Raw genomic sequence first — 26,856 nt, 5'->3', positions numbered from 1 at the left:
ATGTAGTGACAGTTTGTGATTTCACTTTTTGAGAAGGACAGTAAAATAAGATTTAGTTGTAATGATATGTACAGTATAGAGTTTCATAAAACCTTATCTCATAAAATGCCTGAATAACTTTCCAAGGGGTAAGAAAGAAGAAAAAAATAAGAATTTATGACAAAAATAATAAAGCAGGTTCTGCTATTGAAGGCCTGCCTGTACTGCTGGAACTCTAATAGCGTGCATTAAAGTGGGAACAATCTTGATGAAGCTGCCCATCTAATATTACTGTTCTTACTTGATTTGTGGAATAGTATCCACAGAGATATGAGTTTTCCAACATCATTGTCAATATGATTATAGGCTTATGTGTCTTGATTCTAAATCATCATAGATAGTTACTGGACAATTCATAGAACAGATTATTTTACACATGAAGCTTTTTATGACTTTTATCAATATTCTAGTACTTAAAATGATATTCCCAAATATCAAGCACATATATTAAAACAAGGATCCAATAATTACCATAAATATTAGTGATAAATAGAACTACTATGATAAATAATTAATATTAATCAATGTAGGTGCACAATAGTTTTTTTTTTTTTAACGTGGGTTCCTGGTTTATTTACATGAGATGTTATGATGGGTCGTGTGAATGATCATAATACAAAAACATCTTTTTCTGTTCTTTGTGCAACATCTTAGCATTCACTCTGATGAAGCTGCTTATTATCAAGCTCCGAGAGTTGTTTCTTGTTTTTGTTTTCACTCCTATGTAGCAGTATGCAGAAGCAATGTGCTCCTATGGTTGTGCTCATTTTCATTTAGAGGACACATTGGAGAGGTTGTTTGTAAATGGGGACCTGATTACATGAAGAGGAGGAGAGGAAGCTGATGGCAGCAGATTATCCCTCCCCAGTCATTTACCCTAACTACCTCTTAGGCTGACTCAGCAAAATCACAGGGGCTGACATGTGCTGCGATTGTAAAAGAGGGAAATTTAACTCAGAAGAACTCTTATATGTTGCAAGTAGCTTCCCCTTTGATCTTTGCTATTGCTGTATAATGTATATTGTGTAGGTTAGGAGTGAATTGTATTTGAAGGATTTATTTTTTATAGTTTATCGGCCTTTGTTTTGTTTAAGCAAAGATTCTGAGAGTTGGGTGTGGTGGATTTTGAAGATGAGATTTGAAAGAAAAGAGTAGAATTGTAGATCTAAGCCAATGAACAATCTGAAAAACGTTGGCAATGAACAATTATAACCTTCTTAGTCATTTCAGAAGTGTAGCAAGGGACACATGCACAAAAACCTGCTGTCACAATGAAAATTTCTCATCTGTGGGCTTTTCCTGGGCCAATAATCCACATTTCCCCTTTCTCCGTGTGTCATCTGTGTCTAACTAAAAGTGCAGAAATGGCTCGAGCAAAATTAAAAATATACTTCATTACAAGTCACAGCCTTTTGAAACTTAGAGTGTTGATTATTTTAAATGGACACTAGAATCACAAAACTGAAAACTGAAGTTTTCATTTTAAAAAGTCACATTAGTCAAAAGTTCCCAGGAAGCAAGTTATTTAGTAACCAAACTTATTGCCAGAGACGAAAAAGTCACACAGTAGGTGAGAACCTAGTAATGCCAACATATAAAATGATAGTGATTAAAATGCTAGGACAAGATGCAGTATGAGAATTTGGAAAGGTTTCACTCTCGAACAGTATGATAATAGACATGTTAATATCATGTCACATCATGCCGAAGAAGTTTTGTGTAATACTCTGAAAAACAACACTCCTTTTACCAGGTTGATGAGTTCTGAGATTTCCTATAAATGTCATGCTGTAGCATTTATAAGATTTGTGAATGATGGTGAGATTCAAGAATTTTTTTTTTTCTACTGCAAAGAGCAGACTGGTATGAGCAAAGGCCAAGAAGTTTTTAATCTTTTTCCTCTTATCCACAAACAAATCATCTGTCTTAGAGGAACTATGTTGACATCTGTCCTGATGGTGCCTCTACCAATGCTTGATTCCACAGGAGGGTTTATAGCTCTTTAAATGAGGGAAAATCCTGATGTAGTCACAATACTTTCTTCGAAAAATGCTGGAGACATTCTTGGAGGTGAAATTCTAAAAAAAAAAAAAAAAAAAAAAAGGCATGAATGATGCTACAAAAACACTTTATAAAACAAAAAACAGCGTACTTGAGATTGTTTTAAAAATATGTGTACAATTCCTCAAAGAGCACGTAAACTTGCTACATGCAGAAATCTGGTGGCTTAGCAGAGGAACAGTTCTCAGCAGGGTGTTGCAGCAGATACATGGGTTGGAAGGGTGACCTCAAGAAAATAGTAGACCTGGGATGCCTGGGTGGCTCAGGAGTTGAGCATCTGCCTTCAGCTCAGGGCATGATCCTAGGGTCCTGGGATTGAGTCCCACATCAGGCTCCCTGCATGGAGCCTGCTTCTCCCTCTGCCTATGTCTCAGCCTCTCTCTGTGTCTCTCATGAACAGATAAGTAAATAAAATCTTAAGAAAAAAAAAAAAAAGAAAATAGTAGACCTGATTAAGTGGAGAATTTCAAGATGGATTATGGCTGCTAAACCTGGTCTGCTGAGTAGATGTATTTCCACACGTGGACCAGTTTAACAGGTCTCTGTGAGGTCTTGCAGAAAATGTCATAAGAGAAAAGGGAATTATTTTAAGAAAAATATCAACTGCCAAAGGAAATTCAAATGTTTCCACTCCTGCTAGGGCTTGGGTTTATGAAAAGACATCAACAAGACTCAGGTGTTATTGAAAACCACCTGGAAGAGCCATAGGAGAGAAGTGAATGGGGTGTTCGCTCCCTGTGATGGCCAAGGTATCAATGGGTAGCTAGGGTAACTTTTTTTCTGAATCTTTTGGTCAGACTGAGAATTAGACTCTGAGAGGACAGGAGGAACTTTGTGAGCTGCAGGCTGGTCACAGAGTGAAGATGAAATTGGCTGAACTGCCTCTACACAAGTTCTGGAATTATGTGAAAGATGGGTGTTTTGACTTCCACAGGAATGCTGTGAATATTTTGCCGTAGTTTTCAAAGTCTTATGTATGTGAACAGGCATTTTCTGCTTTAGCAAGCATCAAGACCAAGGAAATAAATGACCTTATTTCTGTCCTCTGTGCTTATTTAAGTTCCACCTGTGCAACCAAAAAACAAGGACAGGTTTTGTAATAAAAAAGTAAATTTCATTTAATAATAACACTCTTTATGATGTAGATGTCCATAAAAGGCTTCCCGACACCAACTTCTATGCCTAATAATTTAGTAGCTCCAAGGATTATATTTAAAACTGATCGTATTACTCAGTAAGAAAATATTTTTTTCAAAGTCTTATGTAAAATTATGTCTTAGACTATATTTTTATTGATACCACCTTGGCTTCCTTTTTTGTAGTTTTCCTACTTAGCATGTAAATAAAATTTTACATTATAAGTGAAATTGATTGCAATAGATTATAGTCTCTATTTAGATGATACCTATCAAGCTTATGTTTAGGAAAATATAGATTTTCTCTTGGCTTGAGAATGCTATTTAAAGAACTTTATTATATTTGTGTAATGAGTGTTTTAAAATTAAAAAAAATAGTTTTAAATAGCTATAAAACAGCCTAGCACATAGTCTCTCATATCACATGTCATATATTACATCATTAAGATCTTATGGTGTGGAAATTTGTTACAGTACTTTAGACCTACTTGGATAAGAATGAACCTTATTGATACTTTGATTTTGGACTTTTAGCTTTTAGAACTGTGAAATGATGTGTTTCTGTTCTTTTAAGCCACCCAGTTTAAGACTTTTTTGTTATAGCAACTCTAGGAAACTGATGCAAATTCAAAATAATTCCATGCTTTTTATGATGGGCATTATGACCTGGCCTTACCTCATCTTTCCATTCATTTTCATCATGAATATTGCCTTACCACATGAAATCTATTTTGATTTTCAGATAAACCTAGCCATTTTTCTCTCTGAAGGCTTTTGATATTCTGTTCTCTAAAAAGTTTCTTTTTTCACACTCTCAGTCTCATACTTCTGGATTTTATTAGTGTGTTAGTACAATGTTAGTCTGTTACTATAACGTTAATTACTTTAGAGTAATTAAATAAAAACCTGTGCTAGGATTAAGACTATAGTTGACCCTTGAACAACATATGTTTGAATTGCTTGGGTTTGCTCATATGTGGATTTATTTTTGGTGAATACAGCATAATACTATAAATGTATTTTCTCTTCCTTATGAGTTTCTTTTTAAAATTTTTTTCTTATGATTTTCTTAATAACAATTTGTTTTCTCTATGTTACTTTATTATAAGAATAAAGTATATAACACAAATATAAAAATATGGGTTAATTGACAATGTTATCAGTAAGGTTTTCAGCCAGTAGCAGTCTATGAGTAGTTAAATTTGGTGGGAATCAATGTTATATGTAGATTTTCTTTTTTCTTTTTTTTTTTTAAGATTTTATTTATTAATGAGAGACACAGAGAGAGGCAGAGACATAGGCAGAGGAAGAAGCAGGCTCCCTGTGGGGAGTCCAATGAGGGTCTGATCCCAGGACTTCAGGATCATGACCTGGGCCAAAGGCAGATGCTCAACCACTGAGCAACCCAGGTGCCCCTATATGCAGATTTTCAACTCTGTGGGGGTCAGTGCCCCAACCTCTGTGCTGTTGTTCATGAGTCAACTGTACTTTAGTTCGTGCCAGCAGTCTAGGGTTGAAAATTTTTAGTGCTATTAGAAACCAATGGACAGGTTTTTAATCGAATCTGAAGAATATGGAATAAGTTTAAGAAAAGTTGTCTTGAAATATAAATGTAATTTGGCTTGAGAGCATTTCCTGTTTTATGTTTTAATAAGTAAACTTTATACCCACTCAAGTGCAATGTCTTGAGGAGATCATTTTTTAAGCCTCTACTATGTAGCACAATTCCTATATGTGATAGATCTTTAATATTTATTAAACCGATAATCACATAAGTGAATGAATTAATGAGTTATCCTGCCTTCTACTATACATATTTTTCCTGTCCTTGAAAAATAACATCATTATAAATAATTATATTAACTGTGAATACATGTTAATATTGAATATAATAATTTTCATTTATAAAGCACCTCAGTTAGGGATGCCTGAGTGGCTCAGTGATTGTCTGCCTTTGGCTCAGGGTGTGATCCTGGAATCCTGGGATAAAGTCTTGTATTTGGCTCCTGACAGGGAGTCTGCTTCTCCCTCTGTGTTTCTTTCTGCCTCTCTCTCTCTCTGTCCCTCATGAATGAATGAATGAATGATCTTAGTTCTATGGCCAATAAGTCCTAATAAAATGTATATTTAATAAACAAAAATATGTTTGAATGTCTTTAGTTATTACGTGCAAATATATATTTATTTCTGGTCTTAAAAACATAATTATATTAATAGCTTTGTTAGCTATTACAAATAGGATTCAAATATTCAAACTTGTAATCCATGCTACACATATAAAATTAGAAAACATAAAAATAACCTACAACTGGCATAGTGATTTTCTGCTTCATGTTTCTTTTCCATGGCTGTAGAATGGAATTTGATAAGATTTGGAAAATTAACAAAGTTTCCAACAGATCACAAATAATTGAATGATTCTCTATATTTTTAAAATTATTTTCCTATTTTTACAATTTTCTATTACTTGAACTTGCTAAACTTTCTCTAGATATCTGCACTCACCAGCAATCTTTTGCAAATTGTTATCATATCTTTGGACATATCCATCTCTGCTAACTGATGGAACAGTAGGTTCTGAAATTTCCAATTATCATATAAAAATTGAAGCTCATCTTAAAGTCTCCTGAGTCATGTAGTAGTTTGGCAGCCAGTCAATGCCCTACATATTGACAAACTGACTAAGGGCCATGCTGAACATTTAACTATTTATGTTCTGGCTTCTTATAAATTACCTGTAAGTATTGCTTATAAGAGACTTATTAATTGAAATCAAAACACTGGTTTCCTGCTGTATTTCAATTAATAAACATTTCAGTAAGATAAAATATTACAACAATATTTATTTTAGCTTACTTTTACCACTTTTCACTGAAAGGCAAATTAACTGCATTGAATATTTATGTAAATTATATTGTACTTTAAAATAGTGTAAATTGATTTGAAATATTTTTGGTAAAGATATATTTGGCAAGTTTTTAAAAAGTACCCAAGATAGCCAGAAAAAAATTAGAAAAAGAAAACAAATGTGGAGGCTATATGTGCTATCTTATTCAAGACTCTATAAAAAAAGCTATGGCGATTAAGATGATATGGTATTGACTTGAGAATAGAAAAAAATACATTAATGAAACTGAATACTATGTTTGGAAAGGGACCCACACATATACAGGCAAGTGATTTTCAACAAAGTTGAAGTACTGAAGCACTTCTATGATAAAATTAAATCCTTTCAAATAAATTGTGCTAGAAAAGTGGATATTCCAATAAAAGAAGGAAAGAAAAAGAAAGAGAGGAAGGAAGGAAGGAAGGAAGGAAGGAAGGAAGGAAGGAAGGAAGAAAGAGAGAAAGAAAGAAAGAAAGAAAGAAAGAAAGAAAGAAAGAAAGAAGCCAATTCCTTGCTTATGCACAAATAAAATTTATTTTGAGGTTGATCAAGATTAATCATATATGTATGATCTTATATGTAACTATGTATATGATCATATATATAAACAAAAAAGTAAGAACCATAAAAACTATTCAATATCAAATGGGTGAACATTTTTCTGTTTTGGAGAGAGTATTTCCTAGATTGATACACAGAAATCATGAACCATAAAAGGAAGTGTTTCTGTCCAATATATTAAAAGGAAATCTCAGTATCTTTATTTACCAAATGAGTGTGCTATTGCCAATCTAGATGTAATCTTTGAGGAATACTAAGTGTACTTTGAGCATTATTTTTAATTAACCATGACATTTTAACTGTTTCAATCTATATACTACGTCTGGGTCAACTCAATTTGTTGGTAGAGAAAACAGACAGCTATGTGATACTTTTTACATGGACTGTCACAACCTCTTCTACTCAAAAAAGATTTTTTCCGTTGTTTTGATGGGAATTCACATTTCTAAACTTTGAATAAAATTTATATTTTTTGGTGTAATATACATAAGTTGAATTAGAAGCTAAAAAATTCTTCTGGGCAGTATGGATCACTTAATTTGAGAAACTAAAAAGGAACCTTGGGTAGAAAAGAAAACATGAGGTGACCAGAGGTACTTAATGGGGGAAGAGATAAATTGCCTACTTTTATTTATATTTGAGTTTAACAAGTTGAGTTTACTTTGTCATTACAAAATTAAGGAGAGTCTGGCTAAAATAAAGAGGAATAAAATCAAAGTGTGGTTAAGGATTAGGCGCCTTACACAGCCAAGCAAAAATCAAAACAAATTAAAGAAAATCGGGCTGGAGAAAAAAAATTAAAGAGCTGGAAGATGTAGTAGACTTGAGAAGCACACGCTCTGTCCAAGATCAAGTTAATCATTTCCTTTTTTTTTTTTTTTTGGTAACTATGTCAAAGTCCTTTAAATTCATACATTTAGCAGAATAAATTCAAATTTTGAACATTGACTCTTTTTTTTTTTTTTTAATTCCACATGATTTAGGGCCACCTGGCTGGCTCAGTGAGTAGAGCATGGAACTCTTATAATCTCAGAGTAATGAGTTCAAGCCCTTTGTTGGGTATAGAGTTTACTTTTTTTTTTTTTTTTTAAAGGATTCTTACATGGGCTAATGAAAATATTTCTTGGTTCCTGATCATGGGACGCCATTAGGTCTGAATATATCCAAAAATGTCTAAAGCATTACTTATGTTAAACACACAATTGTGTATATTGAAATTCTTCCAGTTTTTCAAGTGTTGATAGAAGCTATTGGATTTAACTAAAAACAAATCCATGTAATGCATCATTGGCTGCATAGGAGCTCCTGTCCATAAATGTCAATCAGCTACAATTATGTATGAGTTTTTTTTTTTTAATGTAAAGGAGGGAAGAATTCTTATATTCATAGGTTTCTCCTGGTATATATAATTATAAACCTTTAGAACTGAAAATATTCATACTTTGATCTTACTTATATCTGAGGAGAATGAGGCCTATTGAAGTTGAAAGACCAAAGACCCAAAGTGGTAATTACAGAGTTATTAGAAACTGACTCTTCTATCACTTTCATAAAGGCAGTTTCTTTAGTCTTATCCTAACTTGCCATTGAGTAATAGAGGAAACAGGCTGTCAGCCAATGAAAGATATATATAGAGAAAGTAGTTGTGTCATATATTCTGTGTGTTTTTATGAATTTTTAAAGCAAAAAAATACATATACATATATATATTATTTAGATAGATAAGAATTGTTTGAGTTATTTGTAGCAATTTCAGGATTGCTCTTCACAATTAATTGCTGAAAATCAAAGAATGATGAGAGTGTGGGAAGAATGCTTTTGGATATGTTTCGATATTATTAGTCTTTTTTATTATGGAAAATTTACCCACTAGCTTTTCCTCTGCATAAAGAAGCCAGGGAGACTTTTGTTTCCCTCAAGCCTAGGCCATCTTCTAGTTTTCATCCTGGCTAGATATTGTATGCTGCATTTATACACACAGTTTAAAAAAAAATACACAGCAACATAAATTGATGTTCCCTGAGATTCTTAAAAAAGAATTTCTTCAAGATGAACCCCAAAAAAACAGAGAGAAGTAACTAGAAATGGGAATTCTTATTCTTCCTTCACATATCATGGGAATCAATGGAAGAATAAAGTATAAATTCTCAAGGACCTGGAAGAGTTAATTCAACTTCATCATGAAGTACTTTTATTGGTCATCAGTATAACTGCCAGAGTGATTATATTTAGAGCATCTGTAAAGCAAAGAAAAAGAAAAAGCAAGGAAGAAAAAAATCAATAGGTCCCTTTAATTCTTAAGTGTGACTTGGTATCTTTTCCGTCTCTCCATGCAGAAGATCTAACAATGAAAATAATCTTTTTACTTCTCCTTTTATAACTTTTACCTGGAGTAATAAAATTGGAGAATTTATCATATACACAGGGAGCCCGTCCACACGTTTGTGATACTGGCTTTTGTTCCTGATGGGAGAAATGACACAGGCTTTGGGTATATAGTCAAAAGTGTGTGCTGAACCCACTAACTGCAGATCCTTATGACTTTTCAGTGTCTCTTAATTGCCATTATTGACATTTGAGGCTGCACAACGCTGTGTTATGTAGTTTTGTAATGATTAATCCAGAATATTTAAACGATATTAAGATGAAAAAAATGTTATTACACATTTACAAAGCATCTAGTTAAGAGGTGCTTCTTGGAAATTAAAAATTCTGTTCCCCAAAACCCAGAAATATAACTCAATCCACTTTCCAGTATTTATCCATCATGTATCTTTTACTTTCAATATTTAAACACTTGTATAAAGTCATTTTTAACATCGTCTAGCTTGTGTTGAAGCAATTTATATGTTTATTACTCTCTGTTTAAAGTAGCACTTTCTTACACTTATCCTAACTGTATTTGTGTAAAAACTGGGATAATGTAAATAGAATTTATTTACTTCTTTGTAGTTGCATAGTGATTTCACCTCATTTTCTCATTTAAGCCTCATTACAACCCGTGAGATAGAAATTTAAAATTTATATTTAATAGATAAAAATGTGTTTCTATGTTTCAGTTAATTGACAAAATCTTATAGCTATTAAGTTGCAGAAGCTGAATCAGAAACTGAATCCTACCTCTTAGTGAAGCATTTTACTGCGAGTGTTGCATTCATTCAAAATATTTTAATAGCATAAAATTTAGTTGTCAATTTGTATAAAATTTACATTTTTTATTGTCTATTTAAACGTTGAATTGTAAAAACTGCTGCCAAACTCTGAAATACAGGCCACATGATATCATCATTATCATCTAACTATTTTAGACAAGTCACTTCAACCTTGACTTTCACTTGATAAATAAAGAATTTGGGCTTACTCCAAAAGGTCGTAAAGGAGGCTAACATGGGAATATTTCCAGGCACTGCTAAGTACTGGTATTCTCTCCTGCATTTCAATTAAAAACCTACAGATAATACAAGGAAAGCAAATGAACTGCAAGATGTTTATGCAATACTCTCAATTTCCAAAAAAGCTTCTCTTTGAATGAACCAATTAACATTTTTTTTTTTTTTTTTGTGGCTGAATAATAGAAGCTATTCTCTGTGTTCTGTGTGAAGAAGGGAGCAGGAAATCTCCCCATCTAAAGGGAATGGTTTTTCAGCACTTCCAGAGGCAGATTGTTGTATCACTGTATAGTGTCCCTTTGACAAATTCTGAATTCCAACAATGCTTAATCTATACCAATTAAAATGTAAATATAAACATAGCGGGTATTTCCTTAGGCCACCAGCCTAGAGATATAGTCAAGGTGCAAATTAATAGCATGGCGATTATTCTCTGCCTCAATCACACAAATTCATCCTTTTAGCATTAAAAAGTGGAAAGAGCTACTATGCTGGCTAATTTTGACTATGTTCCACCCAATGCCTGCCCCCCACCATTCCTGTAGATATCTCTAGGTTGGCTGGTTCTTTCTTTTAAGTAAACTCTACTCCTCACGTGGGGCTCAAACTCACCACCCTGAGGGTCAAGATCCATAAGCTCTACAGGCTGAGCCAGCTAGGCCCCCGGATTGACTCTTGATTGACCTTGCTGATGTCACTCAGAGAACTGACATACTTCCCAGACATTTCATGGGAAGAATCTGGGCATCCATTGCTAGTTGTGCTACTACTATCTCTGTATTTCTCAGTTTTTTTTTTTGTTTTTTTTGTTTGTTTTTTTTTTGTTTTTTTTACTATCTCTATTTAAGGAAATCATTGGCCAGAGGGCCTCTTTCACCTCTGGCCAGAGACTGTGGCCCATGAGAAGCCCATACAAACATTTTCTCTAGGCTAAACCAGGGAGCCTTACTTCTACAAAAGGGCTGTCCCTTTACTGTGTGCAGCTTTCACTCACTGACTTAGTGTCATTTGGGCCTTTTCATGGCAAAGGTTCTTCTTGAAACTAGTACCATTTCTCTGTGACAAATGCTAAGTCGATTCACAATTTCTCCCCTCCCACCCATTCTGTTAGCAGACATGGGGATCTAGGGACAATGCAGGAATAAAAGCTCTAATTCCTGCACTGGATTTTATTTTTTGAAATACCTTGTCAATGAATTGCTTTGTCTGAGAGTTAACCTCAGAGCAGCTACCGAGACCTTATCACATCTTTATTTTTGTCAGAGAGAATGACGTATTTATTTTTCATCTTTACATTTTATTTTCAAGGTTGTATTTGTGTGAATAAATGTGTGTAACTTGCGTCTGGGTATATTGTGCTACGTGAAAGCTATATATTTTTTTTAAATGCAATTAACAGTAGACTTTTAAACAGGATTTCGAACTCTATTCATTTGTACTAAAATTAGATTTTTCTTTCTTTGAAAAATGTGGGAAGTATAATTTATTGATTTATGTTTATGTTTGCTCCTAGTACTTAGCTACATGTGTACACGTGCTTTTAAAGACAACATACACTCTTAATTGGAAGTGGAAAAGCAAGGGAGAAAGATAGATAGATTTTATGGATACAGATCCTGTTTTTTCTTCTGATCTTTCAGGGTAGCAATGGAGAAAATGAGCAGAGTAAAAATTATTTCAAGTAATATCAATAGCACATGCACACATGCCAGATAAATATGCTGCAGAAGGGCAGACAGTAAAGCTAGGGCATTAAAGGTGTCTGTGAAGTCACCTGCAAAGAAGGGCTTGCAGGCAGCAAGGAAGAAGTTAATTTCACTTAGAGGAAAGAATTTGAATTTGTTTAAGTCAGGAAAACAGTTTCTTTCATGTTTTCCACAGCCTTTAATTAGGCAACAGGATGAGGCAGTGGTTTTAAGGAAAAGAGATGAAAAAGGGCTTTGTAAGTTTAGATGAGAGGAATAAGCACTAAAATACAGAAAGGGAGACTTTTGAGTAAATGAATATATTGAAAGTTTTTGAGGAAAAAATTGTTAAGTCTTATCTGTGTATAAGGTGCATTGAGTATGGATACGCCAGTGTCTGGAAAGAGTAAGGATATGATTGCAGTAAATGAGGTGTGAGGGTGAGAGTTCTAGAAATGCAAAGAAGATGTGGATATAAAACTTTCCAGAGAAATAAATAGCAAAACTTAGGAGATATGAAATGGAGATAGTTTTAGGGGATCAGTGAGTCTCCAAATTGAAAGCAAAATGTTGTATATATGTGCATATATTCAATATGTATATTTCTGTAGGATAAAGGTCAATGGATTTTTATCAGATTCTCAAAAGGATTCATGTCTTTATTGTTGAATATAAAGAGAAAAAGCAGAAGTCAAAAAAGGAGAAATTGGAGAAAGTTGGTATCATTGAAAATGATGGTAAAATATGGGAAAGTGTTGAAGTAAGGGTGAAACAATTGATCTTACATTTTTAAAGGTCTATTTATTTAGGGGCACCTGGATGGCTCAATTGTTTAAGCATCTGCCTTCAGCTCAGGTCATGATCTCAGGGTCCTGGGATCAAGCCCTGTGTCGTCAGGCTCCCTGCTCAGTGGGGAGTCTGCTTTTCCCTCTCCCTCTCCTTCTGCCCCTCTCCCCTGCTTGTGCATGCTCTCTCTCTCAAATAAATAAGTACAATCTTTTTTTTAAAAAAGATCTATTTATTATTAGAGAGAGAGAGACAGATCAGGGAGGGGGTGGGGGTGGAAGAAAAGAGAGACTCTCAAGCAGACTCCACACTGACTATGAAGCCCAACACAGAGGCTCGATCTCATCACCCTGAGATCAAGACCTGAGCAGAAATCAAGAGTTGGGTGCTCAAGGGACTAAGCCACACAGGCACCTCCACTGAGTTTATTTTTAATGTGTTACATCTTGTTATGTGTTTTGGCAGACTAACGCCTAAGGCTATCAAAAGGAAAAGAAGGAGGGGGCAATTCTGAGAATATGTGACTGAATATTCTGTAATACAACAGATGCATTATTTTTGCTATGTGTGCATACTGAAATCTTCAATATTTCAACCTAATCATATTCACAGAAGCACCATAACTATCCCTTTCTCTGCCATAAGCTTTTCTATTCTACCCACTTGTTTTAGGGACCTTTTTAAACGAGGCATTTCATATGGGATTTCTTTTAATGAATACGTAGTATTTGAGTTACTAGCAATCACATTTTAGTGTTAAGTGGGAAGATAATGGAGTAGGGGAAATTGAACCTACGACAATTAAGCAACTTGTAATAGTCAAGGATGAGATGGTAGCTGATCATTTCAAGAGGAACTCAGAAGCTGACCACTCTTCGGTTGATTCATCAAATTACAGGTTCAGATAAAATAATTTATCAATTTAATCACTTTGAATTCAGAGGCCCTAGCTACTAAACATGAATGATAATTAATTGCCATACCTAAAATATACCTGGCATGATAACGGAAAATAGTTTTCGAAAGTGGTTAAATGTGGAAAACTTGTTCAAGAGATCAGTTTCTGGGCCAAAAGTTATTAGGTGGATGTGTTAGGATTCTAAAGTTTCAGTGAAGATCTCCTGCTCTTTCTGGGGTATAAATCTTGAATAATCTCATAGCTGAATATGATGAGTTTTGCTCCCAGAATTACTCATGTGACGCAGTAGACTTTAAGAGAGGGAGACTAGGGGATCCCTGGATGGCTCAGCAGTTTGGCGCCTGCCTTCGGCCCGGGGTATGATCCTGGAGCCCTGGGATCGAGTCCCGCATCGGGCTCCCTGCATGGAGCCTGCTTCACCCTCTGCCTTTGTCTCTGCCCCCCCCCTCTGTATCTCTCATGAATAAATAAATAAAATATTAAAAAAAAATAGGGAGACTATTTTTTTTCTGGGTAGGCCTAGTCTAATCAGCCTTTGAAAGGAGAGTATTTCTCAGGATAGTTGTGGGGGAGCAAGCCAGATATTTGAAGCACCAACAAGATTTCATTGAGCCATATAGACTTGCAAATGAAGGGAACCCTGAGGAAAGGAACTAGGAATGGCCTCTAGGAATTAAGAATGACCTTCAGCCTCCAACCAGCAAGAAAATAGGACTTGAGTTGAATAACTGCAAAGAAATGAATTCTGTCTATAAGAATGATTTGTGAGCAGATGCTTTTCCCCAGGAGATTCCAGAGGACAACTCAGCCAGGCTGACACCCTGGTGTTGATTTCAACCATGAGTTGTCTTAAGTGGAATGGCAAACGAGACTTCTGACTATAGATCCTTAATATATTTTTTTTAGATTTTATTTATTTATTCATGAGAGACATAGAAAGAGAGAGACAGACACAGGCAGAGGGAGAAGCAGGGAGCCTGATGCGGGACTTGATCTCAGGACTCCAGGATCACACCCTGAGGCCTGAGCTGAAGGCAGACACTCAACCGCAGAGCCACCCAGGCATCCCAAGATCCATAATATTTACACCCATTATATCCTTTGGCATGAAGTCTGTTTTGTCTTACATCTCTATGACTTTGACCACCTTCTTTACATTTCCATTTGCTTGGAATATCACCTACCCATTCCCTTTAAGCTTATGCGTATCCTTTAGAGTTGAAATGAGTCTCTTGTAGGCATAATTGGGTTTGATTTTTTTATCCATCCAGCCATTCTGTTCCTTTTGATTGATTCCATCCATTTATAGTTGGGGTGATTATTGATATGTAAGAATTTACTACTGCCATCTTATCTGTCTTCTAGTTATTTTGTCTCTCCATTGTTTCTTTTCTCTTTAATTTCTGTCTACCTTTATATATTGGTAGTTTTCTGTGCTGATTTGCTCAGTCTCCCCTTTCTTTAAATTTCAGTCTCTGCTGTGGATTTTTTTTTGCTTTGGGTTATCATAAGTTTTACTTACATAAAGCAACTCATAGATAAAATAGTCCTTCTTCTGTTAATTGCAATTTATCTTTTAAAAAAATTATTTATTTATTTGACAGAGAGAGAGAGAGAGAGAGCACACAAGCAGGGAAGCAGAAGGAAGAAGGAGAAGCAGAATCCCTGATGAGCTGACTTGGGGCTCATTGCAGACCCTGGGATCGTGACCTGAGTGGAAGGCAGATGCCCAACCAACTGAGACACACAGGTGCCCTTGCTATGCAATTTATTTTCATTTGCATATAAAGTTTTTATCCCTTGACTCTTCCCCCCCTTTTTTTTAAGTTTTTATTTATTCATGAGAGACACAGAGACAGAGACAGACACACACACACACACAGAGAGAGAGAGAGAGAGAGAGAGAGAGAAGCAGAGATACAGGCAGAGGGAGAAGCAGGGTCCCTGCAGGGAGCCCGATGTGGGACTGGATCCCCGGGCTCTGGGCTGAAGGCAGCGCTAAACCACTGAGCCACCCAGGCTGACCTCTTCCTCTTTTATATTTTTAATGTCACAACTTACCTAATGTTGTGATTTCATTATGAAGTTATAGTTGCTATAGTTATTTTTAATGCTCTTTTTTTAACCTTTACATTATGGTTGAGAGTTCAATATACTCTTCTAAAAAAAGAGTTACATTGTTTTAACTCTATCACCTTATTCAGAGTTCTGTGTACTTTCATTTTTTCTTTCTTTCTTTCTTCTTCTTTCTTTCTTTCTTTTTCTTTTTTTTTTTTTTCTTTTTTTTGAGCTGTTTTAAGTATTTCTTCTAAGGCAGGTCTAGCAATGGTGAACTTCCTAAGCTTTTGTTTGGCTGGGAAAACCTTCATTCCTCCTTCATATCTAAAGGATCACTTTGCTGGTTACAATATTCTTGGCTGCTAGATTTGTCTTTTAGTATTTTAAGTATGTATTTCATTCTCTTCTGGCCTATACCATATCTGCTAAGAAATCTACAGATAGTCCAATGGGGATATTTTTGTAGATTACTCTTTTTCCCTTGGCTTTCTTTAAAATTCTTTATCATTGACTTTTGACAGTTTTATTATAATGTATTCTTGAGAAGATCTTTTTGCATTCACATAGTAATGTTTTGTTAGCTTTGTATACCCTTCTCCAGGTTGGGAAGTACTCAGCTATTATTTCTGTAAGTAAACTCCCTCTCTTCTCCTTTGGAACACCCATTATTCTTATGCTGGCTTTCTAATGGAGTCTGATAGCTCCTGTAAGGTTTCTTTACATTTAAAAAAATCTTAGTTCTGTCTCCTCTTCAACCTGAATCATTTTTATATTCCTATCTTCCAGCTCACTGATTCTCTCTTCCATATGATCTGCTGTATTTCCGGGGCATTCTAAGGCATTCTTTATCTTGTTTATTGAGTTTTTCAGCTCCAGAATTTCTGTTTGGTTCTTTTTAGATCTTAGTCCATTTGGAAAAGTGCTCATTATATTCATTAATTTTATTCCTGAGATCATTGTATTGCCTTTTTGAGTTTTCTTGTACTTCATTGAATTTCTTCATGATAATTATTTTAGATTCTATCACTTAGATCACAGTATTCCATGTCTTTTGGGTCAGTTGCTGAAAAGTTGTCATTTTCTTCTTGTGATATTGCATTGCCGTAATTTTTCATGGGGTTTAACAAAAAGTGCCTGTTTCCCCACTTTTAACGTAGTGAACCCATTTCTTATTTAAACAAGGTTTTGCTTACTCTGGTTCTAACATTTTAAAAGGTTGGTAGGTAAGAGTATTCCTTTTGTTTTTCCATAAGGTGGCACTATAGCACAAGTTTTTCGTTACTCTTAAGGAATCTGACTTTTGGGTAAGGTTGGGGAAAACAGGCATTAAAAAAAAAAAAAAAAAAAAAGGTAAAAGAAAAGGCCTGCAGCAAGAGTGGGGTGAGGTGGAGTGGTAGTGGTGGTTGTGGTGGTGGTGGTTTACTTGGTGGTGGTTGAGACTTCAGGGATGTGTTCATGGCCCAGTAGGGGAATGCTCAAGTGGGGAGGTCCCAGACGTCTGTAGACAGTATTCTTACCTCTTGTAGAAGAGAGCAGGAGATGTTTTTATTTAGTTCATTTGTCTGCCATTTCTCTTTCCTTTCCTCTACCCTAGACACAGCAGTCTTTCCTCAGTGAGAGCAATTGGTCTTTCTTTCTTTCTTTTTTTTTTTTTTAAGATTTTATTTATTTATTCATGAGACACACTCAGAGAGAGAGAGAGAGAGAGAGAGAGAGAAAGAGAGAGAGGCAGAGACAAAGGCAGCAATTCATCTTTCTAAGCAGTAGCCTGATGTTGGATAGTCTCCACTCACTCCCTTCACCTTTCAACTCCTCTGGGAGACAGATCTTGCAGGCTCACTGCCACTGCCTTCTCTGCTATTACCTCCTTTGCCATTGTTGGCTCTGAGGCCAGTTTCTTCTTTGTGCCACCTCCTTTGTGCCTCAAACCACACACTTTCGGGTGCAAAGATGGACGGATCTCTTGGGTATTCTGGTATGCTGTGCAGAAGTGCGCTTTTTTTTCTTTTTCCCCAGTTGTGGATGTCCAAGTAGTTGTAAATCAAAGGGAAAGAAAAAAGGAGTGAGTCACAGTGCCATGATGCTGATGTCACCATTAAGAGTATTTTAGATTGATTTTTTTCCTGATGAGTCAAGGAGAGACATTTCATCATCCAAATATTTTAAAAGTGTGTCTTAGAACGGCCACTGGAAAGATCCCTACAGATGACCAACCTCTCTCATTTATTTTTACTGTTGTAATCCCAGACAGAAAGCATTTTATTATAAGACAAATGATTTGCAAAATCTAAGCTCCAGTTGTGAACTGTTCTCTCCTAGGCATTATTGCAAGTAGTGTTAGTTTGCAAAGTACAGAACAATCTAAATGCACAGACAGCTATACAATTGTTTGAGGTTTCAGTATATCCCTTTACTGTCAAGTGGGATGAAGCAAATCTCCAAATAAAGATAACGCGTCTTCCTATTCTGATTTATCATTTTTCATGCAACTTTTTCTTTTAAATTTGTCTCCCTATTTACTTTTTCATCTACTTTTTAGATTGTGCTAGAGAATAGCAAAACTGCCCCTTATTGCCACCAAAACAATAATCTCACACTAAAGAGTAAGTTTTAATATATTCAGAATATACATCTTCAAGTAGATACGTGGCAAAGTCATAAGACATGTAATTGATTGGTTTAGTGGCCATGAGGTGAGAAAGGGAAATCTGATCTTGCTGTGTATCATTTACTTTTTTTATATTTAGAACACTGTCTTCTATTCGCTTTTCCGTATTTGTAGCAAAGTTAAATACAAAGATTTTCCTACTCAGTATATATATACTTGAGCTGTGACCTATAGTCAAGTGAAAAATTATGTCTATTATTTATGTTTCTGAATAAAAATGATAAACCAATAAACCAAATAAACTGCAGTTGGAAAGTAGTGCAATTTTACCTTTTCCTCCATCACAAATTTGTGCTAGTACCATGTGAGACATTGGACGAGAAAATACCTAGAATTGGAGTGAGAAGGATATATTCCCCCCCTAAAGCTTGGATCACCTCCTGATATGTGGCTTGCTTATCTTGCAAAAACTCTGGATAGTATATTGCACAATGAAATTCATTAGTGAGTTGCAGAAGCACTTTGACCTCAAAGACAAGTTTTGAAAGTGTAAATTGTTCCTATAGATGTTTTCTCTCCCCCTCCCCAAGCAAGCCTGATAGCACACATAATTGCTTCTTCTTATTTCCTCTACATATTTATACTACCCACTTAAAATAGTAGGAATAAATTTTGTTTTAAAACATAAAACTTTTAACAGTCTTAAGCTTCTTCACATGCCTGAAAATTCCCAACTAAACTAATTGCAAGGAAAACATATTTGTCATTATTATTTACCACATTTAGTGATTTAGTACATTTTTGTGTTTACTAAAAATTAAGAGCACTGATCAACACAAATTCACAGGTGTTTTGGTAGTTTTTGTACTGAGCATATAATTAAGCCTGTTCTTTTCTCACTGATCTTTGTATGCATTGTTTAGCCTATATCTGGAAAAAAAATATTACCAAAGGCAGAAAATCAAATTATCTTAATTATTTTTATGTTCTAGTGGTAAACCCAAAGCTATGTAATATGTTTATCTTTTTCCTAGATTTGTATTGTTAATCCCTTTAATTAAACCTTAAAACCACAATATGCTGGCATTTAGGAAGCTGCTAATGGAATCAAAGCCAAAGAACTTATAGAGAACAAATGACACTTTTTCCCCTCAGAGCAGTCTCAACATCCTAACCTCAGCTTTTAGAGGCCTAGACAGCTAAGTGGTTTGCAGGCTCCTCCCTGTATGTACACATGCAGTCTGTAAATACATAAATAAAATAAATAAATTTGATGCATTTTATAGATGCACTCACACAGACACACCAGTATGGACTGAATTTTGCACCCCTCATTCATATGTTAGAGCCCTGACACCCAAAGTGATGATGTATGATGTTTGGTGATGGCACCTTAGGGAGATAATTAAGTTTAGCTGAGGTCATGGAAGTGGGGTCTTGATAATAGGCTTAGTCTTCTTTAAGAGGAGATACCAGATAGCTTTCTTCTTCTTCTTCTTCTTCTTCTTCTTCTTCTTCTTCTTCTTCTTCTTCTTCTTCTTCTTAGTCTTCTTCTTCTTTCTTCTTCTTCTTCTTCTTCTTCTTCTTCTTCTTCTTCTTCTTCTTCTTCCTCTTTTTCTTCTTTTTCTCCTTCTTCTCCTCTCTCTGTTGTTGTCTCTCTGTCTCTCTCTCTCTCTTTCTCTCCATCATGTGAGGACACAGCAATAAGTCCTCCTCTATCTTCAAACCAAGAAGAGTTCTCTCACCAGGACCATATCTGCTGGTACCTTGACCTTGGACTCCCAGCCTCTAGAGCTATGAGAAAATAAATTTATGTTGTTTAAACCACATACTCTGGTATTACATTATGGCAGCTCAAGCCAACTAACACACACACACACACACACACACACACACACACACACACTGTGTGGTAAACGTACTCTGAGAATTAAAGTAAGGAAAATAATTTCATATTCCTCATGATAAAAGATAGCAATTTGAATTTCTGTCAAACTTTGGAATCCCTTTATAATATTGGTTGCTAGAAAATAAAAGAAGGAATACTGTAAATGTAGTATACTGTACCTACGGATCCCCCCACATCTGTCCTTGTTAAGGGCATTGATGTTCCCTACATGATTAACTCTATACCGTATAAATACTCCTAGAGCAAAAAGTCTACTTATATTATTTCTTCTCTGGAAACATTTACTAGTCAACCATATAATCCTCAAAATTCCTCTGTCTTACCTTTAATTAGTGAAGAAACTAAGCTTGTTCATAGAGCCTTCTTGGACCTGTATTCCCAATTTCTGGCCTAAAGATACCTATCCACCTCCTTAATGCAGGGAAGATATCTTTGACAGGGGAGGATTTTTTTTTTTTCCCTACTTTCAGGGCAACACAGAGGAGGGGAAATTTTCTTTCTTGCACCAGTTGTTTCTTAAATAACTTTAATTAGGGCAGCCCCGGGGGCTCAGTGGTTTAGCGCCACCTTCAGCCCAGGGCGTGACCCCAGGGTCCCAGGATCCAGTCCCACATTGGGCTCCCTACAGGGAGCCTGCCTCTCCTTCTGCCTGTGTCTCTGGCTCTCTCTCTCTCTCTGTCTGTCTCATGAATAAATAAATAAAATCTTTTAATAAATAAATAACTTTAATTAAAAGTAGTCAGTATGCCAAAGTGGCATATTCTGGAGTAGCCTGCCCTGAACCACATCAAAGCTAAGGATTTAACAATGTCCTAGATTGCCAAACATCATATTACAAGTGCTTACTACACTGCCTGCCATAAGGTAAGCCTATAATCAACACTGATTGATGCTATTTCTATCATTATTTTAAATTATATGTAAAAAAAGGGGGAGCATAGAAAGAGTCACTGAAGTAAAGAGTCCTTATTAAAATTTCTGAGTCGCGGGATCCCTGGGTGGCGCAGCGGTTTGGCTCCTGCCTTTGGCCCAGGGCGCGATCCTGGAGACCCGGGATCGAATCCCACGTTGGGCTCCCGGTGCATGGAGCCTGCTTCTCCCTCTGCCTGTGTCTCTGCCTCTCTCTCTCTGTGTGACTATCATGAATAAATAAAAATTAAAAAAAAAAAGATTTTAAAAAAATTTCTGAGTCGCTATCTACCTACAGGCAAAAAATATTACAAAATAAAAATAAAGAACTAGTGAGATAAACAAGGTATAAGAAAATTTGATAAAACAGAAATGTTAGCTCCATGAAGAGTAAAGGACTTTGTAACAGTCCCAATGGAAATTTGGAAAAAAAAAAAATGATGTGTATAAATCTCTATAGATCAGGAAAATTTTGTCAATTCATTAATATTCAGAGATATTAGAATTATTCTTACTCTGACACTAACAGGGAAAAGTATTAAAGTTTATCAGTAAAGATTAGCTATTTTTTTATGACCAGGTTCTCCTATCTGTTGATTTCAATACAAACATAGGAATTAGTCTGAATCAAAAAGTTTTAATATTAAAGATGGAAATTTGTTGCATTTAGTTGTCACATGAGGGAGAAGGCTGTGGTGGAGGAAGAGATTCCACTGTTTTCTCTCACTGTTTTTTAATTATCAAATATGTATATTATCTTCTCCAGGTTCATATAAACTGGTGTGTGAATGTCCTAAAATAGTTTGTGGACAATCCCAGAAATGAAGAATAATTGCTGTCACATTTCAGTTATTAGATGCTTTAATGTGTATGTGTGTGACCACATTAAATTTCTGACTTAGACACAGAAACCAAGGTTTAGTAATGTTGTCAAAATTCCATAGCTATGAATGGCCTAGTTAGGAGTTTAATTCAGGTCTCTCTGAATCCAAAGATGGTGTTTTTAACCATCTTTGTGGTTAAAACCTTCCTTTGAGATTTTTGGACGAGTAACTAGGAGAATATCAATGTTCAACATCTTTCAAGTATTTATAAATTAAATTATAGATATTGGGACATTTTTAGGCCTAAAGCTTTAGCACAAAAGTTTAAAAAATCAGAGCATTTTCAAGATAGCCAATATCATTAAGACATCTAAAATAATAAGCATTTCATATATTATAAAATACTGCATGAGCTTATCTTAGTTGTTTTTTTTTTTTTTTTTCCTGGTTCATGTTTCTACTTTTGGACCTCCAATTATAGGTATGTTGGTGTGATCTTGCCCTCTATATCCTTTCTAATACTTCTCATTTCTTTCACTTTTTCTGTTAAATTTTTGTAAAGATGTACTTATTTATTTGAGCAAGGAAGAGACCAAGTGCATGCAATGGGGGAAGAGCACAGGGAGAGGAAAGAGAATCTCCAGCAGACTCCCTGCTGAGTGCAGAGCCCGAAGCAGGGCTGCATCTCAAGAGCTTGAGATCCTGACATGAGTTAAAATCAAGAGCTACACACTTAAAACTGAGCTATCCAGGAGCCCCTCTTTTTCTGTTCATTTTTTTTTCTTGCTTTTATACTTTATATCCTCACTTTCTTCGCTTTCTTTGGTGTCTTTTCTCCATTTTGTTCTTATAAATTAGTCTAAATTTCTGAATTGCTTTTTATTTCCCAATTTCTTTCAGTTTGTAGTTCATATCCTTTTCTTTCCTTTGGTTTCTTGTGTGCATGCAGGTGTGTTCTTCGATTAAAATCTCATTTCACTGAGATAGCCAGTTTTATTCCTCATTATTCATATTTGAATGAATGGAATTTTCCCATCCAGGATATTAGCAGAATTGTCTAATGGAGAAAATGAGAACGTGTAAGGATAGTTTTTCTGGTTTTTCTAGTCAAAGGCTCTTTCTTCTCTTGCTACAGAGTTGAGTGGTTTCTTTCCAATATGATGCTATGCCACTTCAGTTCCATTTGCACTACCTATGCTTTATTTTCTTTACCTCCAGCTCAGTGACCTGCTATAGTTATTTTAGAAATCATAGCATTTTCCACGTGCATGAGAGGCTCCTACCTTCTAGAATGAATTCATTATATTCATTTATTATCATTTTCCCTGAGATCAACCACATCTCTGACCCTTGGCATTTCCTATTCTTATTCAACACCTGAGATATCCTGTAGACATTTTGTTCTTATTATGTGTATTTTTTCACTGTCATGTATAACTCATTTTAAGCTTGATAGTTTTCTTCAATCTTCAGGATTTTCTAAAGGTGTAAGAGATGGGAAGCTTTGACTATGCTTCTAATTATTTTGTGTGGTTTTCATGAGGATAACTGGGAAAATTTTGTTCTAAGTTGCTGCTATGCTTCTTTTGTGGGTTTATTTGCAGGCAGAATGGATGAAGTATGAAAAGATGCCCAGGATCTATAAACTGAAAATATAGAGGAGGTCTTTTGGAACTGTATGATGTTTAGTCGATGCATTGTTTAATCATAACTTCATTAATAAACTTTATTGAGGGCTTATTATGTGAAGTACCTCTTTTTTACCTATTATCTTTACCTGTACTAACTCACCTGACCCTCAAAATAACTCATGATATAAATACTACTAAATATAGGCTTTCTGTTAAATGGCATTTATCTTTATTAAACTAGGTAACAAATTTTAAAACACAGACATACTTGATTTTACTTTCAATATAACAAAAATAAGACATTTATTTTTTGAAATGAATATATTCTCATGTGAGTTTTGCTCTTCATCATATTTGAAATTTAGTACCAAGAAACTGAATACAAGAAAGTTCTGCTAAATATCATTAGTAAATCATCATTAATGAATAGTTATACCATTAGTAAATATTTCAAGGTATGAAAGTAATTTTAGCATTACATTAAATGTATTTTCATACCCTTACCATTTTTTACTAATCTGTCTTGTTCTACAGTATTGTATTTCAGTACAGAAAGTTTTTCAAGGATATAAATCTATATATGTCCTGACATTGAAACTCACTTTTGCTGAAAACTTTAATATGATATTCAATAATTCAAAATAGCTAATTTCTTTACATGTATTATACCAGGAATAGAATTAGATAGCAATTAATTGATGACCCAAATATTAAATGATGATGTATCTTATCTCATTTCTTTTATTAAGAAAAGAAGATGAACAATGGTAGCATTAGTATTATATTGCAGTTAGTTTTGTTGAATTATATCATTTGGTTTGTAACACTCTCCTCACATGGAAAATCAAATGTCACCTTAAAACAACATTTATAATTGGCATTTCTTCCTCTGTCATTTAGCTTAATGCTACCCAGGTATTTGATAATAAGATTGGAGCTGATTTCTTTGATTTGCTTTGATGTTTTCAAGGCAGGAAATGCTTTCAAATCATTTTCTATGTGTAATCTGAACGCAGGTAGAGAATTCTACAACTTGTCAGAATGCTAATTAAATGTAATAATAATTTGTGTAACCTGCTGTGATACTAAAGTGGCTAATGGCAATCACTTGGGTTTCCAACAAGGAAAGGTTTGTTTTAATGCACATGTCTAATTTAAGAAGTTCACAGTTTTATTATCACATAATATTGCCAATGCTTGGAATAATTCAAAGCTAATAGTTAACAGATCATTCCTTAAAAATATATAGTTTCTTATAATGTCGACACAGATAATCTATTTCCAAAGAAGGAAATATCATAATCAAGTAATAATTTAAAAATTGTTGGGGAATATATCTCAATCAATTCATAATTCCTAGATGTTTATTCATACCCATGATGTTTTCACAGTAAGAAATATTTTATACTTACAGATAAATTCTTGGCTTGCTGTCTTAATACCTGGGTGTGGGTGCTCTGGATACAGCACAGTGGATACACAGGAACAATTCATGCTCTGAGAGAATCAATGATGGAAATTTACATGATGCTCAAACAATTCCTTCCTTAGGAAAAAGGAAATTATCCAGAAAGTCACAGAACTAAGAAAATATATTGGAACTATGGGACATAGGTATTTTTATAACCTTCTTTTCTTTTTTTATAGCTATTTTGCTTTACAAAATCATCTTTGTTCAAAAAGAGCCAATATTAGGGCATCTGGGTGGCTCAGCAGTTGAATGGCTGCCTTAGGCTCAGGCTGTGACCCCCGAGTTCCGGGATCGAGTCCCACATTGGGCTGTCTGCATGGAGCCTGCTTCTCCCTCTGCCTATGTCTCTGCCTTCTTTCTGTGTCTCTCATGAACAAATAAATACAACCTTAAAAAAAAAAAAAGAGTCAATACTTTGTTTACTATAAACTGACTTTTCTCATATTTTCACAAATGTCAGTGTTTTTCTATTTCAAGAATTATTTTAAAATGCTATCATTACTAGAATTGCCATATTATTTTAAAATTTATATCCCATTTTTGTCAAATGTCAAAGGTAATCAATGCTATTACTCTTGAAGCACAAAGCAGATGTTGATGTAAGAATGGCGTAGTAATCATTATTTTTGTGTGCCACTGCGGCAGCCGAATTTCTGAAATGATATCCCCTCCCCCCATAATGTCTCATAATCCCTGGAACCTGTGAAAAGGGTATCATTTCTTTAATTGTGTTACAGTATATAATACAATTGGCACTAAAATAGAGATTAACCAGGTGAGTCTGATCTAATCTTACAAGCTCTTTGAAGCAGAGACTTTTCTCTGTGGCAGAAAGGGAAAAGATCTGAAGTACAAGAAGGGATTGATAAACCAATAGCTTGAATATGGTAAGACCACACCCTGTGGAAAGGGGGAGCTACAGCTGAAAGCCAGCAAAGGAACAGGCACCTCCTACCCCCATAAGGAAATGAATTCAGCAAACAATGAATGAGCTTGGCAGTGGATTATTCCCCAGAGTCTTCAAAGAAAGGTCTGTGGGAGACACTCAGGTCTATGAGCCGTTGATTTGGCTTAAACATCTCACCTACACAACTGTGAGATAATAAATGGATTTGGTTTTAAGCTGCTAAATTTTTGATCATTTGTAATAATACAGACAGGGCAAAAAAATAAGATAATAAATAAAATAAAATAAAATAATAAAATAAAATAAAATAAAATAATAACAAAATAAAAAAATAAATTAAATTAAATTAAATTAATAAATAAAATAAATAAATAAAAATCTTCACCCAGGGTTAAATGCACATTTGTCAATGCTGCTTGTGTTAATTTGTTACAGCAGCAATAGAAAACTAAAGTAGAACGTGTGTTCTTTGTTATGCTGGAGTCTATCTAAGCCTTGTTAGTAATCTGAAAAAAAGAATGCCTTTTTTTAATACTTTCCCAAATATTGGGTAAATAGCTTAACTGTAACTGTTACAGATCAACATTTGTCTTCTGTTTAGAACATATAACCTGTTTTGGACATGAAAGCATAAAAATATTATGCTGGTCATTTCCGTGTTTTCAGATCTACTGTTAGTACTCAGGGGGGTGGAGGACTTGCAAATGATATTCCTCACATTTCTTTATGCACCGGTTTCAGGTAGGTTCGGTCAATGGTGTGCTCTGGTGGGAGAACCAAGAGCAGTAAGTGCTGTGGTAACTCCCACTTCCAGTAATAGTTGCAGCACAGGTTCATATTTCAACTTTGACTTGCATCTCCTTCTCCCTCCTTTTCTCACTTACTGCTCTCGGTTCTCCTACCAGAGCACCTATAGGAGCTCTTGCAGGCAGGCCTGAGGATTATCTCCAGCTCGATGGATTCAGCTTCTACCCAGTGTTCATGGCTCTTGTATCCTGATAAACATTATCACTCTCTCTAGTCCCTCTTGCCCTAATGGACTTTCTGAAATTTGTTTCTGGTTACCTTATATTCCT

This window comes from Nyctereutes procyonoides, unplaced genomic scaffold (genome assembly GCF_905146905.1).
Source record: "Nyctereutes procyonoides isolate TBG_1078 unplaced genomic scaffold, NYPRO_anot_genome, whole genome shotgun sequence".
Taxonomy (NCBI): domain Eukaryota; kingdom Metazoa; phylum Chordata; class Mammalia; order Carnivora; family Canidae; genus Nyctereutes; species Nyctereutes procyonoides.
The sequence above is the reverse complement of the archived record's forward strand: the minus strand, read 5'-3'. Positions refer to the sequence as shown.